The sequence below is a fragment of the Ambystoma mexicanum genome, chromosome 9 (assembly GCF_040938575.1).
Source record: "Ambystoma mexicanum isolate Mex_15411 chromosome 9, UKY_AmexF1_1, whole genome shotgun sequence".
NCBI lineage: Eukaryota > Metazoa > Chordata > Amphibia > Caudata > Ambystomatidae > Ambystoma > Ambystoma mexicanum.
Window position 1 is genome coordinate 59,613,515 of NC_090931.1, and position 25,005 is coordinate 59,638,519.

Genomic DNA, 25,005 nt, shown 5'->3' on the forward strand with positions numbered 1-25,005 from the left:
CGCCAGCACAGAGATGTTAATAAGCATCACAGAGACACAAAGCATCTCAATAGACTATTTATGAGCAGCGCTGGACGCGTCCCCGTCAATCTGTGATTATACCCCTCATCTGTTTTTCTCCTTTGCTTCTAGATCTCTGGATATCACCCATGGCTTCCATATTAGCTGGACTTCGAATTTGGATTCCTCCTGGATCTATTAAAGGTGTTAAAGGTGCCTCTGCAGTTGTCACTGGGTAGTAGTTCAAATTCACTTAGGTGCATAGATGATGCTGAGCTTGCTTGCTTGTGAAACAGAGCCTCCAGGGAGGGGGAAAGTGATCGGACATGGGCCAGATGGCTCGGTTGCCTGCCCCCCGGAGAAATCCTCTTCAAAATGGACTCCATCCGTGTTTCCATCAAAAGGGAATCTGGTGAAGACGGCAAAGACTGATGGGCGTAATCTGGCCCCACCTACTCTTTCCACAAACATTAATGTTACCCCACAAGTAGACACTGTAGGGCTGTTGCCCCTGAGTCAGAATGATAAAGATTCAAGTTTTTTTAACTCTCCACCGACGATGGCCCAGCGATATGTTCCTGACTTTGATTGTTCTTTTTCTTAGATTGGATTTCCCCCGGTACCTGTGTTATCCACGAAACTAGGCGCTCCATTTGTAACGCACAGGGAGGGGGCTCCCCCATGGGAACACTCGCTGGTGAAGAATAACCAGGTCCTATGTATCCTGGTCTCCATATGAGAAGGTTTAAAAATTGAGACAAAAGCCAATTCAGTGATTCTAGAATTCTGTTGAAATTTGAAAATGTAAAGTTGCAGGTTTTAGCCAAGGAATTTCAGTGTTCTCATGGATAGAGCAATTCAAAGCCCAACATGATACCAACAGTGGAGCCCTCTGTAGAGAACACCTTAAGTGGCTCGAGTGATGGGATTAAGTCTGCATCAAATGTATTTATTTATATAGCGGCAAAAACCTGCAGACATCGGGGCGACTGGGAAAACATAAAGACGAGTGGACATAAGCGAGACAGGACAAAGCAAAAGGGAGAGAAACAGGGTGGTGAAGGATGCCGGAGGATTAAGAGAAAAGCAAGGCTTTCAACCCAGAACCGGAGATTGCAGGGTCCTTTTGTTGTCTGAGGTCACAGGGAAAGGAATTCCATAGACTAGCTGCAGTAGCAGGGAAAGATTTCCCAAGACCTTTTGTGCGTAAGTAATTTAATGGACAAATCAGGTGGATAGAAGAGGACTGCAAGGTTCTGGGAGGCTGGTAAGCATGAATACGATATTTAAGATAGGTGGGGCAGGAGCCGTACAGGCATTTATGCACCAGGGTAGCAGTCTTAAACTGTACTCTTGCTATGACAGGGAGTCAGTGCAATGATTGACGGCATTCTGTTATGTGATCCCTCCTTGTTTTCAATTTAATGATGCAGACTGCATCATTCTGGACTGCCTGGAGTTTGTGTATGCTCTTTTTGGAGGCTCCCTGAGCAGGGCGTTGCAAGAGTGAATGAAGTGAAAATGGTTTCAAACCAACATAAATCTGGAACAATGCCCTCGTTGGGCTCTTTTTGGATAGTGGCATCTGTGAAGGAGACATAATTTGCCTTGTGAGGGGCTCCTCTCAGGGTGAAGTAGAGGACGGTCTCAGTAACGCAGATTTATCTGGGGCTATGAACAATAAGAAGCCACCGCTCTCCAAGCAGTCAACTGTATGTCTGGTGGCTGCTACTTGCAGGGCAATACTTACCTCTGAAGGCGCAGGAGATTGTATTCAAATTTCTACTGAGGTGCTAATTAACCTCTCTCCAGCCCCAAGGCATAAGGTGTTAAAACAGCGATTCTCAGAGAAAAAAAAAAAACACAAATAGAAATGCTTCTGTTTGGACAGTTAATACCCAGGCGTATAGGCATTTCCTGAATAAACTGGTATCCCAGTCGGCAGCGAGAATGGCACTTTCAAAAGCCTCAGGGAGTGACATGTTGCCTCAGGACAATGTACCAATTGCATCTGGCTCTGGAGTGTCCAACAACACCAGTACTAACAAGGGTGCATGCTCAGTACCCCGCAGCACCAACACTCCCGGAGACAAGGCCAGATCTACTGCCCTGGGTCCCTCGAGGGGGCTCTGGTGGCCGTTTCCATGGCCCCACGCACAGTGAAGCAAGGGCTGTGTGAACCGCACATCCCAACTCTGGGTTTAATGGTGGGTAATGATTCAGGACCGCTGGAAGCAAGATCGGATGTACAGGTGCAGCGCCCCTTAAACGTTCAGTGGAATAAGGCGAGCAGTGATGTGGACTGTGGGCATATGGACCCAGAGTTTTGGTGGTCCTTGGAACATCACGAGGATCCCAAATCATGGGACAAAAAGAGTGGAACTTCTGCAGGATCCCGGAAAAAAAATCAGATCAGTGAACCTAAATTGCACAAATATTCTGTCTCCTGCCTAAAGCCCCTAAGTTAGTGGGTATTTCCACAGATGACCCGAGCAAAGTCCACTTCCCAGATATTCATAGGCCAGATCGCTCTGTTGTCTACTTCAAATATAAGCGTGTTGCTTGTGCTGCAAGAGAGAGATTCATTGCGAGTTTTTGGCTTTGAAACTCAAAATGAAGATCTCCGAAGAAACAATGGACTGGTTGTGGCTAATGAATGCGATGAAATCCTAACAATAATCCAGTCCAGAGTCGTGTACAGATGAGGGAGACCTCACCCAGTGGTTTGCTAACAATTCTGATGAGGAGCCTGAGAAACTTAGAAAGAAAAATCGCAGCGTTTTCAAACACAATCACGTTGTATTTATGTTTGCGGTAGCTTCAAAAGCTACCGCAAAAATAAATACAAAGTTTTTAAAGCTGCGGTTTTATTTCTAAGTTTTCCGGGCTCCTCCAGCCCGGAAAACTTAGGAAAAAAAACGCAGCTAGTGCTTTTTTTAATTTAAAAAATAGTACTTGCCGAGATGCAGCTGCAGCTTTTCTGCCTGTAGTCTCCGGTCTCAGTCCTGCGAGTCCCGGCACCAATGAAGGAAAAGCCACTCAGTGGTAGCTTTTGCTTACTACAGTGGGCTATCTTTTCCTTCATTAGTGCCGCAAAAGCAAAAGCAAGCACAGGCGGGCATCCATTTCACAAAATGGATGCCCCCATGTGCTTGCTTTTGTAAATTTTAAGTTTCAAGTGCTCAAAATTTTACATAGGGACTTAAAGTGCCAGTATTTATTTTTATTATTGCCCATCTTTTTGGCCAATCAAATGTTTTGCGCGAAACAGTCCTTTAAACTTAATCTTTCCCCTAACTGCACTATTGCCCTTCATCTCGTCTACCGCCCGCCAGGCCCTGTCACAGATTTCCATGAATTCTTAATCCATGCCTTCTCAGACAATCTTAAGAAATCTTCTAAAATCTTGCTTCTTGGAGACCTCAACTTAGGACTCAATGACCATAATGACTTGAATTCCGCCACTCTCCAGAAAGCCCTTTCCACCCTAGGATTCTCCCAAGCTATTTCGCAGCCTACTCACGAGAAAGGCTGCACACTCGATTGGGTGTCCGCTCATAACTACTCACTCTTGGTCTCAGAGATTGCTCCCATTCCCTGGTATGATCACCATTGCATTAAATTCAGCATCACTACCTCCAAGGGGGCTCCGGAAGTAACTACTCCACTTCCTGCTGCTCTCTCGAGAAGTTTTTGCAAGCTCACTATGGAGAACATCCTGCCCTTTCTCGCAGTACCAGCCCTCCTGCCTCCTTTTCCCAATGACCCAGAACTCCTTGCGTCAGCTTTTAATGTGGCCATCACCCAAGCTGTTGATAAAGTCGCACCGCTTACCCTCAAAAAAGCTATAAAAAAAACAAGCATGCCGACGCATGGTTCACCCAAGAACTAATGGAATTTCGTGCCAAAAAGAGGGCAGCACTTGCTACCTGGAAAAAACACCCTAATGATGCCACCAAAGCAGCCTTTAAGGCCATCTCAAAAAAACTACAAAACTTGCATCAATTGAAAATGCAAAATCAGTGACAAAGGAAATCTTCACCATTTTCAGGGAGCTTGAGTCTCCTGCACCCTCTCCACCCACCATGCTAAAAGATACAACATGGTGCAACAAGATTCAAATGGCCATGCTGGACAAACTTGAAACTCTGCACACCAAAATCCTCACCCACCAAAAAGCCCTCTCTGGCCTACTAGCCAAATCCCTCGACACAGCGCCTCCAACTACCCCAGAGAACCCTTCCCCAGTGTTTGACCTCAGGGATATGAGAGAATCTGAGGTCAATGCACTCCTCAAATCCATCAAAGCTTCAAACTGTAAAGGGGATGCCTGCCCGGCTCAGGTCATTAAAGACTGTGTCTCGTCCCCTACCCCATTCATCACGGCTTTTATTAACTCCTCCTTCCAGTCCGGACTTGTCCCAACGACACTCAAGGAAACATGGATCTGCCCACTCTTGAAAAAAAAGTCTCTCAAGCCACTTGTCCCAGGGAACTGCAGGCCGATTACCACTGTGCCGTTCTTACTAAAAATTCTGGACAAAGCAGCCTATCTGCAAGACCAAGAATTCATCGAGGACAACCACCTCCTCGATCTGCGGCAATCTGGCTTCCGACCCAGGCATGGCACGGAAACGGCCTTGCTCGACTTAAAAAAAATCAAATGGACCTCAGAGATGTGGGCAAACCTGTGCTCCTTCTTCTACTCGACCTATCCCGCTGCTTTTGATCTGGTGGATCACCAGACTCTTTGTCACCACCTCTCCACCGTAGCCAACTTCTCCCCGAGGGCCATGAATAACTTCCTTCCTACAGGACAGAGTCATGAAGGTTTTTGCTGAATCTTCTTGTGCCAACCCCGAGTCTCATCAAATGCGGAGTCCCTCAGGGCTCATGCATTGCTCCCACACTATACAACCTTTTCACAAGGCCACTATTCAAAATCTTGGACTCAATGGGCATCTCATATACCAATTATGCAGATGATACCCAAGTGCTCATCCCCCTCTCGGGTGATTATCTGGCCGACCTCAAAACCCACAACTCCATCTACTCCACAATCCAATCTTGGATGGCAGAGAACTGATTATGTCTCAACAGCGAGAAAACCAAACTTCTGTTAATTGGATCCTTATGTACTTTGAGTAAACTCGACAAGCAATACTGCTCCTTTACTGTTGACAACATCCCTATTGCTGTCTCCCAAGTAATCAAGACTCTAGGTGTGTACATCGAACCTGACCTAACCATGAATAGATAGGTTAATGCTGTAGCATCTGCCTCAGCATACCATTCCAAACTTCTTAATGCAGCCCGACCCTTCCTGTCCTAAGAGAACTGCCTCACCATTGCGAAGGCAATTATTGGCTCTAGGATAGACTACTGCAATGCCCTCTTTGTAGGGACCCCCCGCAAGAACTTGGCCAAATTCCAACTTGCTCAAAATAACACCCCGAGAGCCGCATCGGGCATATCGAGAGAAGAACACATTTCGGAAGTCAGGAGGAAGGTCCAGTGGCTTCCCGTCAAGGAAAGGATTGTTTTCAAAACACTCACCTTGACGCACAAATGCCTTCATGGGTTGGCCCCCAAATCTAGCCCACAGAATTGTCTCCCACACCACCTTCACACCGTCATAGCGGTGTATGCTAACAGAATAATGTCGCCCATCACACAGAGTGCAGGCGGGTGACACTAGCTTCCCCAATAGGGCTACCTTCTGGAACTCCCTCCCACCAGAAAAGCTAACAAAACTAGGCTCTTTGTATGATATGTTAACCCGTGTTCAGTCATAAACTGCAGTACACATGAACCTGAATTTCTACCAGTAGTGGTGGACTACACCACACACAGGAGATTGTTGCAGCTAGGTACGTGCATGCATTACACTGCATCAGGTAACAATAGCACGTCTGAACCCCGCTCACAGCCACGTTTTAGTCTGAGCAATTGCATACCCGATACTTATAGAATGCCAGGTGTGACACGTTCCTGCCATATGCAGCATTCTGCCAGTATCCACATAACTTTGGCTGCACACCAAGCAGTTATTGACATCGTGTCCTCGACCACTGTTTGTAAGGCGGACCCCCCTCGAGCAGCCCAACTCTGAATTCCGAATTGCTATTGCACACACTGTGTTCCTTGCTGGGGGTGGGTGGAGGTCACCCTCTCTTTCCATGAATCCCGCCGCCGGTTTCCACGCTCCAAAATCTCGCACCGTGCGAGACTTCAGGAAACGGCAATAAAGAACGCAAAGAAACTCGTCAAAACGGCGATTTCCACTCCGCCAATCAGCGCACGGGTCCCGTCAGTTGCTGGGCAGATTATGCTAATGTAGGCAATGCGACTGTCTCTGCAGCTACCATTCTGAGGTAAGAACAACTTGACAATTTTCATTTAAAATCGCCGATTTAAAGCCGAAAATGGCCACAAAGCCGGACCGGGAACCCTAAGATTACGGTTTGTAAGTAACTCTATCGGGGCCTTGAAGTGAGCTTTCCGTTTTACGCAGCTGTATTATTCAATGTTTTCCCCTCACCCGCTTCTCCTTCAGCTTCGATGGGCTTGTTGTTTCCCAGTCCCACCCAAAATGGCGCTGTCCCGGGGAGGTTCTTTTTCTTAAACCTCATCTAAATGTGCCTTTTTTACCTCTGGAAAAAAAGGGCGCGAACAGCCTGCACCCGGGTCGGGTCCAAATGGCTTCAGGGTTAGGGGATATTTGGTCATATAAGCCCTTTCTGCCCTCTGCGTGGCAACGGTCACCCCCGCGATGGGTAGCCCGTTGGTTTACACCCGCCGTAGCCTTTTTGGTTTGTTCCGGTTGTTTTTTTTTTTTTTTTTTTGCTGCGTAGATTTTGGGTGGTTGTGGTACAGTCCGTTGTTTAAGGGCGGGCGGTTCTAAGTCTATTGTGCCCACGGGGGTGGCATGGGTAGAAAGGATCTTGTAACGTGTGTTTTGAATGAGGTCGCGGGGCAGGGCAGAGTGTCGTTGACCGGTTTCGGCCGTTGGTCTTGCCGTTGCTCCCGATTTCAAGGAATTCAGCGCCGTTTGGGTACAGAACGACCCCACCTGTGTGACCCCTACTGTGGTGGTGGTTGGGGCTGGCGGTTTGGCAGGGGACGTGCCCCCCCACGCAACCCGTCCTCCCCAACACACAGAGCAGCCAACGTCTTTTAATGGCCTATCAGTATCGGATGTTTTTTTTATTCGGTGCTTTCTACAGCGAAACTGGATGGTTAAATGCAAAATTGATAGCTTTTGAGCGGTGTTTTGCTATAAAATCACGTGTTTCCCAGCGTAACCCTACAAATTATTCCTTAAAAACCAGTGCATCTCTGGATAGTTCAATTTTCCCGTTCACTTGCATTATGGGGCATATTTTAGGAAGGGCAAAGTTATACAAAATATATATTTAGTCTACAAAGTATTGAGTCTCCTTTTAAAGAAGGTTCTCTGTCACTCATTTAATTTCCCCTTTTGGATTGGGATTCAAATTATTTTATGAGAGAGAAGGTAATAATTATCAACACTTCTAATAGAGAAATTGGCACTCCTGCGCAAAAGGAATGGTCGTCATGTATGCCTGTACCCCGAATGCGAGAATCTTTTAGGCAGAGTCAGTGCTCGTGGGAGGGTAGTGCAATCCCTGGAAGGCAGTAGTGAGGTGACAAAGCTCCAGAGGTAGCACATTTATGTACAGAAACCACTACTAAAGCTGTCAACAAAATTGCCTCACTAAACACTTGTTGTGTAATGTGTAAAAAGACCAACACATGGTTCTCACCGGAAACTGTTCAAATGCAAAATAAAAAACTTCACTACACTGCAACAACAAAACAAACCACACATAGACTCGCACAACAGCACACGATGACTACCGACCGTAAAACGCCCCAAGCCCAGCCAACAGATTTACCGGCTGAGGCTGCCAACAGCACATCACTGCTCTCTTGCACTTTTCCAGCTTATTCCCACTAACTCACCCCCCACCCGTCCCTTTTTCAGAGCCGCCAGTGGACCACTACGGTGGTGATAGTGCGCTGTTATTTTCATAAGATTTGGAAAAAATCTTAATATGTCGAAGAAAACATGGAATAGACTAGAATTTCGAAGTCTATAAAGAAGGTTTTATGGATGCTAAGAAGGCGATGTACGATAATCAAATTCCTTACGCAGAACAGGACACTGGGGAACAATTTAAAATCCTGATGGAACTGAAGAAACTGTGCACGAAAGAGATGGAAGGGCCCATTAAAGATGCTTGGTGGTGTTCTATAATCCAAGGGGGTTATGTGTGACAAACTGAAAACAATTTAAGAAAATATTAATGTTAAAATGGACTCAAAAGTGATGAAAGAAGAGGAGAATATAGCAAAGCTAGGTATACCTTAGATGTTCAGCCTGAGTTAAGGGACATTCTGGAAACTTTTCATTTTAGGTCTATGACCGAATCAGAGATAGCTAACATCGTAGGTAAACTAAAACCTACTACACATAAGGATGATATTTGTCAACCTGTCTTTCAAAGATAATTGTGTATCTGGAGAGTTGGAACAACTCATGTATCACCCCTCTACTAAAGACCCCAAACTGGACCCTTTTGTTGCCACTAATTATAGACCTATTACTAACACACTGTTATGCTGAAAATTCTGGACTGCATAGCATATGAACAGATCCTCTGGTCACATGGTCAATAAAAATGTTCTCAACAACTGGCCATCTGGGTTTAGGCCAGGTTTATGGGATCGAGACTGCATTGCTGGATCTAAAGTCCTCCATGCCCCAATCTATTGATAAGGGTCAAATGGTCATTGTCATGCTGCTGAATCTTTCAGCCGCATTCAACCTGGTAGTTCATGCCACCCTGGTTGAAAGATTGCAGATGGTTGCTAATTTTCCGCATGAGATGGCAGCATGGATTAATTCATTTCTGGAAGATGGACAAGTGAGAGCGCAGAGGCAACCTCAGAGCACGAACTTTATGGGGTTGCTTGCATAGGAGGCTTGTCTCTCTGCATCATTATATGATATTTTTATTGCCCCATTGTTTCAGTTGCTTTAGGAGAGGGGAATTCGTTTCACCAATTACACAGATGATGCTCAATGCATGATTCCCCTCTCTGAATTTACATTGAGGACTTTGTAAATATTAATAGTATCTACAAACTGATTCACACTTGGATGTTACAGAACTGACTTGCATTCAATGACGAAAAAACTGAGTTCATGGTTGTGGGCTCTCCATTTGGAATTCATAAATTAGATCCAGTGTACCAACACATTCAGCTGGCTGAGTGTTAGATCACCATTCAACAGACAGTAAAAATATTAGGAGTCATTCTAGATCACACCATAATCATGCAGGCGCAGGTCAACGTCCTAGTATCCACCTCTGTATTAAACTCCTGTCCCAGATACGACTGTTCCTCTCAATCAAAAAATGTGCCACAATAGCTAGAGCCATCATTAGCTCCAAAATAGACTTCTGTGGTAGTCTACTAGTTGATATTAGCAAGGGTGATTGTTCTAGACTCCAACTATTCAGAATAGTGCGGTTAGAGCAGTGGTAGGACTCAATAGAAGAGCTCACGTGTCAGACGTCGGAAGAAACTGCATTGGCTTCCTGTAGAAGCAAGAATCTCCTTCCGACTTCTGTCCATAAGGCATAATTGTTTGGCTGGAAATAGTCCTATATATCTCTCAGAAATGCTGAATCCAAAAACCCAGGCTAGATCACTGAGATCTAATGAGGATAGCCTACTTATGGTACCCAGGACCAAATCGACCAGGGTTTAAAACAAAAAAGTGCTTTCTTTGTGGCAGCTCCAATGGCATGGAACTCTATACCACCCAATTTTAGGAAGATCAAATCAAGAGAACTATTCAAGTCTTAAGACCTTACATGTTCAGATTGATTCTTAGCCGCTGTATCTGACCGTGGCTTGAATTTGTTTATGCCCCTTTGTTGTCATATCTTGTGGTGTTTTTTCTGTGCCCCCCTATGCCTTCCGCCCATTGGTACACGTTCCAAATTGACATAAAATAAAGCATAGCTGTTTGATGAATTTCGTGGTCTCCATTGCAGTTTCTGAAATCTCATGGCGCTAGCCTTCAGAGCATGTACATTTTTTCTGGAATTATGAGAACCGGCTTCAGCACTAGTTTGGAAGACTGTAGGGGAGTTGATTGGCATAGCTAATTGTATGTTGGCCATACCTGCTGTCTTGTGATGTGGGGTACCTGGAAATAGTTGATGCACATACCTGGAATGTGATGTGAATGCCTCTCGCCCCACTAGCTTTTGGCGAGTGTCAACTGCCTTTTTATTCAGTTTATTCACCCGCCATGCTCCTTACGCGTCCATTCAATAAATGGACTGTCACCCGCCCTAAATGAAATCATTTAGGGGACTGAAAAGTTAGATTTATGGTGTTGAGAGTTCATACCTAGCAACTGTCGGACAAAGCCTATTTGGAAAATGGTCCCCTTCATGTCACTCTATGCAGGCGAAATGGAATTGAACAGATGCTGCTACAAACAGCTAATGGATGACCCTAATCAAGTACCTGGCTGACTCCATGTGCTCCCCATTTACTCTATGGATTTTTTATAATGCTGTTGTCTCCCAGATAACCCTATGTGCCTCTTGTTAGAATGGATTTCTAAACTCTGGTCTGGTGGACAGATGTTTAGGAGGCCACCCTTGTTAAATGAACAGGGGGCACTTCTGTGATGATAGCCAGACCAATTCACTGTAGCTTGGAGGCAATCAAGGCTACATCTCAGGAGGAGTGAGGGTGATCTGGGGCCTCCCATGAGCACAAACAGTGAAACGCCAAGAATTGTAATTAGACAGTAGTATATGAAAATACACTATTTATTATAGCCCCAAAAACAAATGAATACTGAAATGCAATAGTAAAATACCACACAAGCAACACACTATGTAATATATATATATACACTCACTGAAGTCGGTGCCAGAAAGTTACTAACGCCACCAATACCTGCAAAGGAAAAGGGGTGAATAACTTTTATAGCACCAATAGTCTTCAGAGATGGAAATTCTAACTTTATAAGTCCAGCCCTAGGATGAATAGAGCCCTGTGTTCAATGTGCGCGTAAAAGCACCCAGTCGTGCATAAAGTCCACAAAGTTCTACTTAGGGTGCAGGAAAAAGTTAGGGGACGAATTCTGAAGGGTGAAACGGGTTCCAAGAGTCAGGAGGAGATCTGCTACAATGAACAAAGCTGTTCCTGACTTTCAGAGGGCTTTAGGAAGTGAATACTTACCAAGCCAAAGAGGAGGCCAAAATAGCCTTCAATGCTCAAATGCGTTTCGATGAACAAAGGGCCACTGGTAAGTGATTTCACTACTCACTGACCTTAGCTCTGTTTTCGTCCATACTTGGCAGGTCTAGAGGTGGTCGTCGGAGGTTCGATTTCCCACTTTCCGTTTGGCTTCCAGGTGCACAGGGGGTGCGGATACAGGTCTGGTTTGGGAAAGGACCTGTAACTCTTGGTTCAGATGAAAAACAAAGAAAACACTGATGCAGCACATCTCCGGGCACAGAAAGGAAGACAAGGAAAACCATCTTCAGTGACTGTCACTGTCCCATAGTGACAGATGGGTACCCAACTCTCGCGGTTTGACACAGCCTCCTATCTCGCGGCCCAAAGGTGCTGGGACAACAAAAACCATCAACAGAAGGATGCTTTGTTGGATAAACTGGGACTCTCCAAAGCAATGGGATTCGGGTGCCAGCCCTCTTCAGGGCGTCTCAGGATCGACCTTTGTTCTGCTCTGCTCTTCAAGATACTTGGTTCCGTCTGCAGGTCGATTTTAACCAGTTGCTGATCTGCTGGAATAAATGCAGGACCCCTCCTCATATCCAGTCAGGCGAGTGCTCGCACCCAGCCACCCAATGGGAAGATCTGCTCCGAGTATGAACTGTAGTGCTCTATTCATGGACCACTGGGGTTCTTGTGCACACCAGAAACTCTGGCACTATTAGTGTGGATTGGGACCAGACAGTCCCGGCCCGCTTCCTAGGTACCTACACGTGACATGTAGGGACCCGCGAAAGAAGAGGCTTTTGTGGGCAGCTGCATGCCTTATAAGGAAATTCCGGCCCTGGAAGGGCAAGGCGAAGGCCAAGGGACAAAATGGCCAAAGGAACAGACAAAGACCTCATGGCACGGCCATGTTAAACACTAGCCACCGTCCTGAGCCAAGTGCGGTAAATGCAATATGGCTCAGTAAAAAGTTACACAAATGCAAGAAAAGGTTACTGCGCCACCAGTCTGTTCCACGGTACATTGTACAATCACCAAAAAGTCCTTAGACGGTGTCTAGGGCCATAAAACACAGACCCCATTGTGCACTACTGTAAGGTACTTTGCGCAATGATAAAAATGTTATCAACAAGTGGCATCAAAGTCGAAAGAGTAAGAGAAACAAAGTTTCTTGCTACTGACAGCCTGAAGGACGTGTCAGTTTCCCCATAACAATGAGCTGAAGCCCAGTGGAGTGCAGCTGAAGCTGTACTCCACTGTAAAAGTCAGGTTAGGATACAGGAACAAATGCAAAAAGTTTGGGGGTCCATGAACTATGGAGGAAAAGTTGCTTCAAGAGAAATCTTTACAGAAATCTTCTCTAACACCTAATCTACAATCCTACATTATATATATTGATATTGATATTTTATTTCTATCGCACTCATACACAAGTGTTTCAGAGCGCGACAAGGCAAGGGAGGGGAACAGTGGAGAACAAAACAGCGATCTTACTAGGTCCAGTGACATTGAGAACGCGCAAGTCCATGGGAGAGGGGGAGGGGAAAGTGCATGGAAGGGGGGAGAAGTGGAAAGTGCGAAGCAGAGGAGAAACAGATAAATAACAATAAATACATAATAAAGGCAACAAACAGTGGTAGTGCAGCCAGCAATTTGCAAGTGCTAGGTTTAAGGCAGCAGACAGGGTAGGTCTGATAAGTGCAGGAAGAAAAGGGGGGGGCTGTATGGGTACAGATACAGACCCCAGTGCAAGGGGTGGCCCGGAGGCAGTGCAGGAGGGTGAGCAGGTACCTGGGCCCGGAGTACAGAGGGTGGCCAGGTGCACGGTGCCAAGAGAGAACAGATCAGCAGGGGAGAGGGTGAGCGAAGGCAGAAGAAAAGAGGAAGGTCTTGAGGTGCTTCCGGAACCAGAGATGGTTCTCCTCAAGTTTTAGAGTGGCAGGGAGGCTGTTCCAGAGGGAGGCCCAAGCCAAAGATAGAGCTCTACCCCCAGCTCGTTTCTTTGAAAAACGACTGACCCCGAGGGAGTTGGAGGTAGAGGAGTGAAGAGCTTGAGAGGGGAGGTATTTGCGGAGGGATAGCTTAAGATATTTTGGACCCAGGCCCCAGAAAGCCTTGTGAACAATGCAGAGGGTTTTGAACTTAATCCTTGCATCGACCGGGAGCCAATTGAGAGATTTCAGAGCTGGAGAGATACGATCCCAGGTTTTGAGGCCAAGGACAAGTCTTGCAGTCCTGTTCTGGATTATTTGCAGAGGGCAGAGAGTAGAGGCAGGTAGATATAGAAAGAGGCTGTTAAGTTAGTCCAAGCTAGAGCGAACCAGAGCTTGGGATACCATGAGCTTCTGGGGGAAGGAGAGGGAAGGCAGAGTACCTCTGAGGAGGTGCAGTAGGAAATTTGACTTTTTAGAGACCTCAGAGATGTGGGCGGAGAAGGAACGGGTGGAGTCAAAGATGCCCTGAGGTTCTTAGCCCCGCAGGTGGGGGTAGGAGGAGGGCCAAGGGAGGCCGGCCAGAGTGTGAGGGGAAAGGATGATGGAGTGCCGATGAGGAGGATCTCTGTCTTGCTGGCATTCAGACAAAGATCATTGGCGGCACACCAATCTTGAATGGCAGTTAGGCAATCAGAGATGAGAGGGGAGGTGGCAGAGGGCAGCCTGAAAATTAGTTGAGTGTCGTCAGCGTAGCACTGGAAATTTGAGCAGAAAGTGGCAATGTAGTGGGCGAGAGTTGCCAGGTATTGGTTGAAAAGCCAGGGCGAGAGGTTATACCCCTGGGGAACACCACAGGTAGAGAGGAAGATAGATGAAAGGAAGGACCCAAGTTGGACCTGAGAGGGTCGATCTGAGAGGAAAGAGGTCAGCCAGGCCAGAGCCTGATTAGTGATACCCAGGTTTTCACGGAGACGGTTGAGCAGGATGGTATGGTTGACCGTGTCGAAGGCAGAAGAGAGATCGAGGAGGATGAGGACAGAGGGAATGTTCGAGTCAAGGTTGGAGAGTAGATCTTCACGGATGTTCAGGAGAGCAGTTTCCATGCTTTTAGCAGCTCTGAAGCCAGACTGGTGGTCATGGAGACAGCCAACAGAATTGGGATGAAGGTTAAGCTGAGAGATGGCCAACTTTTCCAAGAGTTTGCCCAGCAAGGGAGCAATGGAAATTGGGCGATAGTTAGCTGGACAAGAAGGATCAGCTGTGGGTTTCTTGAGAAGAGGATGCACAAAGGAGTGCTTTAGAGGGGAGTGGAAGGATCCCGAGGCAAAGGAGTGGTTGCAAAAATCAGCAAGGGCCAGAGCGAGGGTGTCAATGTGGTCCTTGATGGTTTTAGAGGAACAGGGATGAACCTGTTTTGACAAGGCTTTCATAGATCGGACTTGTCTAGCGATCTCGTCAGGGGAGAAAAGAGGAAAGGACGAGAAGGATGGTGGGGTGTGGCTAAAGGAGGGTCAGCAAGCACAGATGGGGAGAGAGGGGATGTGGGTGGAGAGGGTGGACAGGATGTCCTGGGTTTTTGAAATGAAGTGAGAGGCAAGGGCATTGCAAAGAGCCTGGGAGGCAACAGGAGGGGTAGAGACTGCAGCAGGGCTGGCCAGCTCCTTGCAGATTTTAGAGTTCGGCCGAGTTGTTAGATGCCACGGAGACACAAGCTTGTATGTGGACTCTCTTCTTGGTGAGGATAGGGAGTCAGTATTGCCTTTGTAGCAAGCGACAGGCCAGTTTCCCAGAGGATAAACAGGAAGTCCTCATTTCTTCTCAGCCATCCTACACTTAACCTTAAGTGTAGCTAGGTCAGAGTCAAACCAGGAATTGCAGTTGGCTTTGACTTCAAACAGATCCTCATGACAGGGGCAAGAGCATCAAGCGTATCAGAAATTGAAGAGTAGAGCAGAAACGGCTGTGTCAGGATGTGAGACAGCCAAAGGTGGGGGGGGGGGGAGAGAAAGTGGCGGCAAAAGCCTCAACTGACACACGCTTCATGGGTCGGATGTCCGAGAAGGCAGGTGGCAGTGTTGGGGTAGGCTTGGCTTGGGGGAAGAGAGGGAGAGGTGAGAGGAGAGGAGGGGGTGATTGCTCCAGAAGAGAAGAGTGGTCAGAGGGATGGAGAGGGGGACGTCAGAGGAGATGAAGACATTGGCCGTCGTTACGACTTTGGCGGTAGCCATGCCGCTGTTGGCGGCATGGCTGCCGCCAAAATCGGGTCTGGGTTCCCAGAATGGGGAATTACCGGGCCATTCCGAGTTCGGAGGGCCCCGTAATTCCTCCCTTCAGGAACCCGGACCTTCCCCATTCCAGCCCCCATAGGGCTGAATGGGAATGGGAGAGGGAGCAAACAACGGGCCGATTACGAGCGGCCCGCTGTTTGCTCCCTCTTCCCCTCGCGGGACCCGGTCTGTACGTCTGGTAAAACCAGATGTGCAGAGCGGGCCCCGTGAGGGGACTTTGTAATCAGGCGGTACGTAGTTCACGGCACCGGCACCTTTACTGGCGCCGTTAACCCCTTACTGCCTGACTTATAATGAGGCCCATTGAGTGTGTGCCCTCCAGAGTGAGTCGGGCCAGAGGGGAGGCTGGACAGGGAGAGGGAGTCGCAGAGGTCACCGAAGAGTACAGAGGAGGAGCGAGGAGAGTCTAAATGTATATGGAGGTCACTGAGTAGGAGGAGTTGAGTGGTAAAGGCCAGGAGGGAGGAGGAGAGGTCTGTCCACTCAGAGAGAAATGAGGTGATTTGACCAGGAGGCCAGTAGATGGTAACCACAGTAAGAGAATGGGTAGGCGAGAGAGAAAGCCTACAGACGAGGCATTCAAAAGAGGAGTAGGTCTAAGTGGGAATGATAGAAGCAGGAATCCACTCAGGAAAGATCAGGGCTACCCCCCCACCGGACCGGGAGGATCTGGGTGCTGAGAGGATCTTGTAGACATCAGGGAGGAGAGTGTCAAAGCTTGTGACAGAGCTGGCCGTGAACCATGTCTCAGTAAGACCAAGGACATCAATGTTTAGTTCTTCAATGAGGTGGCAGATGTCAGAGGAGTGTTTGACAGCAGAGTGAGAGTTGAGAGTGGCAATATGAAGAAGGTTGCCAGCCTTAAAGACCTTCCGGGGAGGGATACAGATCAGAGGTACGCCCAGTGGACGAGAAAGAGCCCTAGGAGGGGCAGAGGAGCAGCAGGAGGAGGAGTAGGAGGAGAGAGAGGGCAAGGTAGCCAAGGGGGGAGAGGAGGGGACAGCAGGAGATGAGAGGAAATTGATGAGGCGAGGGAAGAGCCTATCAAAGAGGAGGAGATTGGCCTGTGGCCCTTGGACCATGACAGTGCCATTTAGGTAGACATTAATGATGACTTTAGAGTCGTCGAAGGAAGCCATGAGAACGTCCCAGCGAGTGCCACTATTAATGGGAGAGGAGGAGATGGGGCAGAGCACAGAGACCATATGAGGAGTCCATAGATCTGGCAAAGGAACGGTAAAGAGGATGTCGGTGAGGGTCTGTCTGGCGGAAGCATTGGAGTAGGTGTCGGCGATAGGAAGACCAGGGTTAGAGGACAAGATATCCTTTTTGAACTTCTTCCTACCAGACTTAGTGAGAAGGGAAGGATAGTCAATGGAGAAGCGGTTTGAAAAGATAGGAGAAACAGAAAGCACCATTGGGGTGGAGGAGAGGATAGAGATACTGGGGGGGGGGCTAAGGCAGGTAGTGTTGGGACAAAAGAGTGGTGAGGTCACTGGGCTGGCAATTTACAGAGAAGAAACGGTATACAAGCAAAATACAGAGAATTTCGTAATGGGCAGCAAGATTTGACTTTTTAGCACAAAGCAAAAACAGCAAGATTTGACTTTTCAATCTTGTAATCTGATGTTAGCAAAGGGTTTTAGGAAGCACTGCGCATCAGAAGGACAACATGGGAGTAACAAGCAGAAAGAAAAGTGATAGTCAAAGGCGGTAGGAGTGAGTCCATAAGGAGGGAACTAACCTATAGTTCTGGAGGAGGCAAAGTCAAGGCAGTCTGGATTTCTTATAGGAGTGAGGTGGCAGCATCATTGTGGTTAAGGTGCAGGGAGGACCCCAATTAGTGTTGCGGACAGGGAGCAGACGGGGGGCCTTTTTGCAGAGAGGGCCGGCTGAAGCCTGCCGGTCCCTGATTGGATGCAAGAAAACACTCAGCAACCAATGGGCGTGCAGCACAGGGAGAGGTGGTTCAGCACAGCCTGCCTACACAACAAAGAAAACCACAGCGGCCATCTTGGAAGGGCCAAAAAACAGTCAAGCAGGCAATAGTGGAAAAAAAACTTGTGATTTCAAAATAGCAAGGCAGCTCCAGGTATTAAAAAGCTCAAAAAATGGCAGCACGATGAAAATGCCAAATGAAACAGTCCTTTCCAACAATTTTATGCAAATTTCGTTTTTTTTCTTCTCCTTTTTTTCCAATTTCGATTTTTCAGGTTCAGTAATTCCCTGGAGGTGCAGTAATGCACAGAAAGTGCACCTATCTAATGGAATGGTCAGCAGCCAGGCACAGACTCCACATGTGCAGGAAAAAACAGATGGCCAGGAGGGTGGAAACAGGACCTCACTCACAGTGAGAAGCAGATGAAAGAAACCAGTTCCAGCCAGTGGGCCTTGCTGAGAGGGCCGGCTGAAGCCTGCCGGTCCCTGATTGGATGGAAGAAAACACTCAGCAACCAATGAGAGTGCAGCACAGGGAGAGGTGGTTCAGCACAGCCTGCCTACACAACAAAGAAAACCACGATGGCCATTTTGGAAGGGCCAAAAAACAGTCAAATAAGCAGGCAATAGTGGGAATATACACAACTCCCCACCCACCCGTTCGCCTGTGGACTCATCAAGCTTTCCTTTAAAGCATTGACATACAAAGCTTTCCTCTACCACAGCCCACCCACATTAGCAAAATACCCAGACTGGGAGCAATGGAATTTATTTCGGATCTTGGGCTCTCCCCTCCAGATGAACATATTCCCAAGAGCCACCCCCAAAAACATAGAATCGGGTACTTCTGACCTGCCTCCATCGACACCACCAGTTTTTCATCTGCCTCATCCTGTATCCCACTAACAATCCCTCCCTTCCATCTTTTCTTGGAGGACTACAAGCAGCAACACCATCGAAATGGCAGAAGGTGTGCCATACAACATCACTTTACATACAAGGTGCCACCTCCCCTTCCCCCTTTTGCTATGATGGTCACAACACACTAACCATTATGGACTACATTCTGATGACTACCCCAGTAAAATGCCTCAAACATGTCCACTCCAGATGCGAAACTCATTGGGTTGATCTCACGCAACATCCTCCATTACCGATATGAGACATCAAAACCACCCTAGTTACAAGTCCAAGTCAGTCCTAGGACAATTAAAACAGTGCATGTGTCCTTAATAACAAATGTGAGATGCCAACTGCACACTTTATGGCTTGACTAGGTCTGGCATAGGATAGCCATAATACAGAGTACAGTTCAGTCTGTCCCAGGACATTTTTCATCACATTGGACATGGGAGATTAAGCCCTTCAACGTAACGTCTCTACCTTGTAAGCATGCAGGCCTTAACCCTACTGGGTCCGCCTCGCTCATCAACCAAGGACACAGAACTTTTGAGGACTGATCTATACTGGATTTTAAAAGAAAAGGGCTTCCTTAACTCTGGAGACAGCTAAATGGCATTTTAGACCAGGCTTGTCGAAAAATGGGAATGGTGCTGCTGCCTATGCAGGAGTTCTAGGATAATCCCAGGGATAATAAAATTGTGACGCTGTCAAACTGTCATCACTTAGCAATCATAAAATGAAACCAAGGCCCCCTCCTCACTCTGATCAATACTGTTAGTCCTGAATTAATTCCACAGTAAACTACTCCCGTTTTAAATGTTTTGTCAGCTGCGCAAATCCCATGTACACTGCCACCTAACAGGCGCTCGCACCACTACAGAGCCATGGAATGCACGCCGAATGATTTAACTAAGCCTCTACCCCTCACAGCTAGAACCCTCCTCCCCCTTCCCTTCTTTAAGAAGAGCGATATCAGTGCTGCTCTCTAATCCCTTTGGGCTCTCCTCATTGGATAGACCACTACCTAAAGTGTCACTGCCATGAACCACACAAACCACGCCGGCACAAACAAAACAATGGTCGGGGGATAGAGTAACGACTTTTATCCTTAACCTGCTGGCCTTGTAAAACAGATTTTGCCAGTTTTAACAAAACATGTACATGCCGAAATTCTTACCTAATTAGTTACAGTGAGGGTCTAAATGCTTATTAGCTTGACCTTTACATTGCAATGCATTAGTTTGGATGACTATTTTTAAGGTCACTGAATTAACCTTTTTTGTCTAAATATTGTGGACACTGAAACACCTAATGCGTCTTAAGATTTAATGTATCTAATTATAATTCATGTACTTGTTTTAAATGGTTGACTCCTGCAGAAAGACTGTTACCTGCTGATTTTTATAAATATGTAGCCACACACACAGACACATCTTACCAAGATTTTAAGAGCGCAGGGCATTTTCACTTTTGTAGGACTCTGAACTTACTGTTGGGTGGGAAAGGAGTACTTTTTTAGGGCAAACCCGACAGTCAAGAGATCTGTACTTATTTGGCCAGAGCTCGCCTAAAGGGAGGATTGCTGCAACCTGCATAACCTGCATAAGAGATTTGCGCAGATCACACTATTTAATGCCGGAATCATTCATGGTTTATTTTCTATTTTTTTTTTACGTAAGCACGACTCATTCTTAAGACTCCATGCTATTGTGGTTTTGTCAAGAAATCAGACTGATTGTTCCGTTTTCCTCTTGCAATAAGGCGTTACAGAGCATTGTTTGTATCTTGTTGCACCATTAATACATTGGAATTCACAGACGCTTAGTTAGCCTTGCTACACGTTTCATGAATTTACATAGGGTACAGTATCCATGTTTATAAATATCTTTGTGGAGTCTACTTCATAGGCTGAAGTAGATGGTGACACAGCATGTGTTGGAGCCCAAAATGCGCACTTGCTATTAACTGTTCGCTAGTATCAATTGCCTCTTGGCCAGTAAGAAATGGTGTGCTACCTGTATGTATAGAATTGAGATGGCGGGTAACTGTTTATGGCTAGCTAGTAGCTTACAACTTGATATTTTTACACCCATGCCATTTTACTTCACTTTTCCAGTTCATCCTTCCTATTTTATTAAAATGTTGGCTGCTGGTTCTGAATTGGTCAGACTCTTGGACCCATCAGAAATTGAGAAGTATGTTCACCAGCTGTTCAATAGTTATATATCATTTGATTGCAGGCCTTTCGTTCCTTTTTCACCCTGCCAATGTAATACACAAACACTGCATTGTTTTCACTTGGAGGCAAGTTCTGTTATGACTCCTGTCTTTTGGGATTTTTCAGACACCACGTACAGACTAAACTGCGTTGAGGCGCCAGGATTTCAGCTTCTAACGCAAAGCTCTCGAAACAGGGGTGTTAACCAGAAAAGCCACGTCTTACACCTTTGCGAGATTGTCAAAACAATTCTTTAAATATTTTAAAGTTGGGAGTTCAAGATCTTTGGGTCAACCATTGCAAGTGTACAGTCACTCCTAGAGTTAAAATGAGATCTAGGGATGGCCAACAAAAGTTGTTCAGATGATCGTAAATATTGAGATGGATTGCACTGTTGCATCTTACTTTGTAAGTATTTTGGGGCAAGGCCATGTTCACACTTCAAAACAAGACTGCTTTAAAAATGATTTGACATTTTACTGGAAGACAGTGCATAGATTGCAGCCTGGGAGAAACGTAATCCTTTCTATCTGCCTCATCACGAGTGTGGCGTTAACCCTTAAATGCGGTGGTAACACTATTACCCTATATAAGGCTCCGCCAAATCACGGGCTTGGCAGATTTACCCCCATCTCTGAGCTGGGGCAAATCTGCCGCGGTTTGCGGCGCTATTACTGCCGGCGGTAATACTGCCGACGGTAATGGCGCCGAACATTCCCCATTGCGCCCAATGGGGAATGGGGACTTACCATTCCGCCAAACCCGTGATCCGGCGCTAATGGCGCCGGGGTATTTGTCGGTAGGGCTAATAGCCCGGCTCGTGATGAGGCCCTATGAAGGATAAAAATCAATAGCACTGAATTTTTTGTAATCCGTCTAATTGATATATACTCCGATACCATAGGCAATAGCACATTATCAGTATACAAAGAGATTCCTTTCAGCAAAAAAGCTTTAAATTATACTTTGAAAAGACCGAGCCAGATCATGTTGAAAATCAAATCTTACTATTTATTTTTTTACTTTAGCGATGTACTTTACATTGAATAGTGTAGGGCAAGGTCATATTTTAGAGAAGATTGTGCTTTTTAAGGCCAAAGAGAATATCTTCTATATCTATCATCCCGCATTCAAATTGCCCTTAAACAGCATTTCCTTCCTAAGTTAGTCACATTAAAGCTTGAGATGTCAACTCTGATGATAACCTGCGTATCATCATATGAGTGATATTGAAGTCCGAACCTCCTAAAAAATGTTTTCAAAACAATGGCCCTAATTTAAAGTGTGGTATATTCCAGTGTAAGTTGTCACATTGGAGCTTACAAGATAGCGTATCTATTTAGGTGCCATACCAAAACATTGCCTGTGAGCTTGACTCATTGAGCGACTGTTTTTCCCACTTGGGGGTGTTTATTTAGCCATTTCCAAAGGGAACAAAGTTGGTGAGTGTTTGTATTAATGAAAGTGCCATTGCCAAGACCCACAGGCAGAAGGCAAGTACAGAAAATACAATGATCTGTGGATGACCTCTTTTGAGTTATCCTGTTTTGGCCACTCTTTATTTTCTCATGGTTGTACAGTCAATCTTTTGAGGAGGCGATGTTTACTTAATAGTTGATAGGTTCGACAAATCCTGGAGACACATACACATATAATTGTGCAACTCTTGATGGTGTGAAGAATCCTACGGATCTGTCACTAAAACCCTGCCTAAATTCTCCTCCCAAGTGACCAGGAAAAGGCAGGCGCTTCCTGACTCTTACCTTGGGGGTGGTGTATTGCGGGAGAATCACCTGGGAGGAGACCAGGCCCAGGGTGGGGAGGTCTATGGTTTGAGACACATTATTTGTTATCTGAAAAGAGAAACCTTTCCAGGTTACCAAAACAGCAAATGGCTTATTGTCATTATAATGTCCCTGACCCACATACAAAACCTATGGGTAGAAGTACCATAAAATCTGAGCAAGCCTTAGCTATAAAAAGATGCTTCAAAGCACTTTAGGATAAACCGCTTCCTCAACCCCAAAGTCTGAATGGATAGCAATTTAGAAATATTGCTGTAACTAAATTGTCTTCCCCTATAACAAAACATTGTATTGATTCCTCTATAAATGACTTTTAGGGAAGTAAGTTCACCCTAAAAATTCAGCCAATACTTAAAATAACAAACGTTGTTGTTGGGTAGTACATGTCCCATGATCCCAAGAGTTTGGGGATGAGGAAGAGGGCTGAAGATTGCTATACCAGTAGTCTGGCAATTAAGCCTAACTGCTCACACCAGAAGGAACCTGGGAGGCATAAAAGGCCACCTCAGGGGGCAGGCAAAGGGAGGGAGCTTGAACTGTGGCTCGAGTGAGCGCTGTAATAGCAGAGGCAGAAGGAAGAAGACAGTGCTGGCAAATCAAGCAGAAGTGGGATGCCAGAGGAATGCCGGAAGGTGGATGCAGCAGATTTCATCTGCTTGTTCTGAGGGTCCTGAAGTACACAGCTGTGCAGTGGAAGATATGCATGGAGGCTGTCTTTCCCCATGTGACCTGGATTGCCTGGATTGCTGGGCAGGAGCCGTGTTGGAGAACGAAGCAAGTGGGCGAGTCACAGGTCTCTGCAGCGAGAGGGGCTCCAAAACAGAGTGGCTAGACCGAAGACCCCTTCAGCGAGGAAGGGTGGGTTCCCGAGAAGCGAGATGCAGTAGAAGGTGTTTCCCGAAAGAAGTTGGGCAATCTGCAGAACAAGGATCACAGGAGCCAGTGAGTCAAACCTGGTGTTTTGATTCCTTGTGCGAGCATTGCCGGCCGTTGAAGTCTTTTTAAACAAAGGGACAATGGGAAAGTAGCACTTGCGTGTGATTGAGTAATTCACATTTCACTTTCGTGAAGAGCAAACGTTACAATGGCTGTTAAACCCTTAAAGCTTATAAACTTAAAGAAGACGTTGTTGCGTGTCTTCCATTATATGGAGTAACGTTGCTATTTATATTGTTGAACCTTTAACCTTTGTGAAACCTGTTAAGTCGTGGCGTGTGCCTAACTTTGACTTCCAAATGAATACTGAATTCCAATCCTTTAGTTGCACAAACAATTACAATTCGTGTAAGAAGTGCAGTAATTTAACATTGTAACATTGTAAATGCGGCTGAAGGAGAGAGCAACCATTTCCCAAGCCAAGAGTATGTCCCTATTTGACACTGAAAGCAGCCTTTCTCAGAGCCAGAACTCAATCTTATTCGTACTGTGAGGGCAATAGAAGTGCAATCTTGCCTAAGACCTCTATGTGCTAGCGCTACCTGAAACCAAGAGTTGCACCAAGTTCTTGGGCAATTGTTTGGCTAATTGGCTAACAGTTGGCAGAGAAAATGAGAGATGCTGCTCATAAAGATTGTTGAAGTTGACACAACCTATATTGTCAAAGACTATAAGAGAGAAATGGGTCATAAAGTCAAACTTGGGTTGTTACTGTGGCAGCCAGACTAAGAGAGTCAAAGAGGCTGCTACTCCTTTTGAAGAGAGACATTCAAAGGAAGAGCGCCTTCCCCACGTAAAGGGAGTCTTGTCAAAGTCTGTTTTAAGCAGTCGTGGTTTATCTGATTTTCAGTGGATGCAAACATTCACTGGCCCAAGTAAAGTGGAGCGCTATGAGGCAAAGGAGAATGTCCTCATCATAAACTCTAGTAGAAGTGAAGTTGAGGTGAAAGTAGTACTACCACTGTGAAGTCATCCTGACAAATATACCAATTTTCTTTCTAATATTGAAGCTGTGGCTGTATCGCAAAATACTGATGCTGTGGGCGTATTCCAGTTTGAACAGAGGAATAAGCACTGTTAACCAAGATTCAAGTTCTACTAACCTTCTCAAAGATTGTTTCTTTTGAACTGTATCCAGTCTTCTTAGAGGTTGTGAAAAAGCATTGTGGCTTGGAATAACATTGATGCTATTCCGAGGAAGTGAAAATACTGTATTTCTTCAGGAAGAAGAACTTTGGTGTTGGAACTTTCGTTAACACAACTTTACCTTGCTATTTAATTTCAAGAACTTAATTGAGACTTTGCTTCCTATGTGGATTACCTTTTTCTTTTGCTGAACAGTGGAATTGAACTAACCTGGAATCCTGGGCAAGGGAGTTCTCCCAGGTTACTGAAAAGGTTCACGTGAAAACTGTAACTATGCTGATTGAATTGCCATATATGTTTTCTTTGTATTGTATGCTTAGTGTGAGGGCCAGACATCCTGTGTGAGTGTTTCCCCTTAGTTTTCTTAGGCTGGTGTTTAAATCTTGTGTTTTCTCCAACTGAGTTCCCTGGCGCAAAGTTCTCTTATGGTTTCAGGTTTTGGGTTCTTTCCTCCAATAAAGCGCCACTCTTTCCCCCTGGGTACCTTATGGCTCTTATCTTTCTCTGGCAATTTCCCGCCGTATCTCCCAGGAAGT

The 25,005-nt window shown here is 46.1% G+C and overlaps 1 protein-coding gene across 3 annotated transcripts in view; it reads left to right on the forward strand.

The window, feature by feature from the left end:
- The first annotated feature begins 6,248 nt into the window (after nucleotides 1–6,248).
- Nucleotides 6,249–25,005, forward strand: part of PRDM10 (PR/SET domain 10) — an 825,235-nt gene continuing 806,478 nt past the window's right edge. Inside the window, exon 1 of one of the 3 annotated variants that reach the window (XM_069614147.1) lies at nucleotides 6,249–6,374. The gene's annotated coding sequence lies outside the window, so the exon portion shown is untranslated. The other 2 variants (XM_069614145.1, XM_069614146.1) reach the window with 2 other exon arrangements.